The sequence below is a fragment of the Amphimedon queenslandica genome, unplaced genomic scaffold (genome assembly GCF_000090795.2).
Source record: "Amphimedon queenslandica unplaced genomic scaffold, v1.1 AMPQUscaffold_10824, whole genome shotgun sequence".
Lineage (NCBI taxonomy): Eukaryota > Metazoa > Porifera > Demospongiae > Haplosclerida > Niphatidae > Amphimedon > Amphimedon queenslandica.
Window position 1 is genome coordinate 1,493 of NW_003548928.1, and position 2,860 is coordinate 4,352.

At 32.4% G+C, this 2,860-nt stretch overlaps 1 long non-coding RNA gene across 1 annotated transcript; it reads left to right on the plus strand.

Moving 5' to 3' along the window:
* The first annotated feature begins 418 nt into the window (after nt 1–418).
* On the plus strand, nt 419–946 carry LOC105315336 (uncharacterized). The gene is made up of 3 exons (XR_002188963.1): nt 419–678; nt 733–763; nt 819–946. It is a non-coding gene; the product is annotated as an uncharacterized LOC105315336 (long non-coding RNA).
* The last annotated feature ends 1,914 nt before the right edge of the window (nt 947–2,860 follow it).

The window sequence follows — 2,860 nt, forward strand, 5'->3', positions numbered from 1 at the left end:
TAATAATGGAATATTTGATCGGGGGTATGTCACATTGTGATGTACTGTATATGTAATATTTACAGAAAGAAGTGCAGATCACTTGTTTCCACTACATGATCAAGAAATGCAGCCACAAAATTTATTAAATTATGACTTGTACATGTACCTGTAGGCAGCTAAATCATTTTCAGATGCTCTACAAACAAGTGAGTCTTTAATGTACAAAAACATGCATTTATGACAATGATTATGCAAATAATGCAAGATGGACAATTTTTCAAGAGTTGATCACACAAAGTTAAGAAAGTACAAAAAGTGAAAACAAATGATGTGATTTACTAAGGTAGGGATCTACAAGTACCGTGTGTCCATGAGCATTCCGTTTCAGATCAGATGGATGCGTTAAATGTATGTGGACACTAGGTGACGTTAAATATCTTCTATAAGGTGAAGGGGCACTGACAACTTAAGTATTATATATGTATCATAGTTTCCGTGATATTGATGATAATTCAGCAACAACAGCAAAACTGATTATTATATTGAAGTAAATACATTATGGGCATGAAACATAAGGTATAGTACATTATATACATACAACTATAGGGCATAAAATATAGAAAGGTGGTATATAATGGGAACATGAAAACTGGAAAGGTCCACTGGTACAATAATTGGACAATAATGGAAGAAGCTGTAAGAATTTTATGTTACACATGATACGATTTAAAATTAGATTGACTGTGATAGTACTGAGGATTTGATATCAAATTTGTGCAAGGTAAAGTACATGTACATGTTTCTTAAAATATTGTTATTACAAATTTATAATGCAGAAAATAAGGAGAATATACGAACCTCAAACAATCAAACAATAAAGGAATGGATTCTTAAGAGTACATGAAAATGTCTAACATTAAGTGTAATTTATAGTAAATCTAAGCTGTGAGTTGTCGTATGAAGCTAATGATGTGATAATCAAATACTGTCTAAAAACCAACAGATATTTTGTGCAAAACAATAAGAGTAAGTTACTTTAAATACATTGTATCTGCATAGGATTGATCCCTTATTGACTCAGCATTTAAAGAATTGGACAAGTTAATCGATAAACAAAGTTTGCTCCTATTGATATAATAATAATAATAAATCCACCAAAATAATTGATTTTCTAGCTAAAAGAATCTCAAGTGACACCTTAGTACCTATTTTCATCACCATCCAAAGGAAAATGATAAAGATTTGTTTAATTTAAGCAGTCATTGTAGCAATGAATGTTATGTAAATAATTTTCCGGCACTGGATAGATCGCAATGTGATGAGTATGTCTTACAAACTTGCAAATACATCTACATGTACATGTCCTATTATGTACTTTATTTCATTACACAGGATATGTTTATTTAGCAGAGAGTACAATTAATGAAGCTCACCTCTCTTTCTTACACTTTTATAGTTATACATTGACGATTTGCTGTATGATCATGCTTTTATTCAAGGATGTGCAAGCTGTATAAAAAAAGTAAGTAGTTATTGTAGTGAACCTATCGCTATTACACTTTGTAGTTCTTTATCATATACACAGATTAAATGGGAGTTATTACTGGGTGCAGAGAGAGCCTTTTTTACAATAAGAACAGATTAGTTTTATCATTATTGTGTGTATAGTAACTTACCATTATTGAGTAGTAGAACCCTGCATAGAATATGAAGAAAGGTATAGTTAGAGAGGGAGTATGTTATTATGTGTATAGTTGTATATGTAGTGAGTAGTACCCTGTATACAGTGGTACTTGTAGTCATTACACTATGTGGGAGAGACAGTACTTGTAGTGACTAGTGAGAGTATGTGTGAGACAGTACTGCTTTTGCTACTTCTACAGACTTGCAAATGAGAAACGAGTAAACAAACCAAAATGTATTACTTAGTTACATTATCCTGTAGAAAACACTAGAAATGGAGGAAATAGAATCTGAATGCATGAGACGTAGTTCGTGGAATTTTGCAGAAACCAGTTAAGAAGTAGAAAGATCACAGAAAATTAAAGCAGTTCTCAAATGGAACGTAACTAACAAATTTGCAGGTAATTTTTGTTAATGGAAAGTTTAATTAAAATGTTCTATTTCACTATAATAGATTCTCTTAGTGCTATATGATTATTACCATTGCTTTTGCCTGATGCTTGTGTTAGAGAAAGTTAGTTGATGTCATGTAAAATTTTTTGACTGTTTTACCATAGATTGGCTAGAGGCAAGGACAACCTCAGCCTGACATGTGTTAATCATTAGATTGTTGACTGTTGGACTACTGTTTGTTATCCATTGTACCTGTAGAATGGACACAAGGCAGTATCAGTAAGCCTTTTCTAATACATGTACATATAATACCATATGGCTGGTAATTTTTGGGGGTCCTATTATTTGTGAAATCAACTAAAAATCCAATTCGCGGATTTTAATTTTGTGAATTTTGCCACATGTACCATGCAGGTACCGTATTAAATTGATTTTCGTAAATCAATAAGGAATCCGCGAAATCCATGAACTTTGCAACCCACGAAAATTACCGGCTATACGGTAATGTCTGTCTTTAAATTATACTTTAAAGGAAATAAAAAGTTGTACAACTTGTGCTGCTATGCATTGAACTTCAAATATTTTTAAATGTTTGTGCATAACTTTTGACTTTTTAGGAACTTACTTGTTCTAGTAATAAGGTAATTTTATCTCCCTTTTTTCATTCCAGACTCAGTTGCAACGGTGTTGTTCTCGTTTGCCTGGTGTATGGCAGCGTAAGTGAAGCATGGATTTCAACAAATAAGCGAGTGGGAAACTTGCCATTATTGATTCTACCAGATAGCACTGCTATTTTTCCACT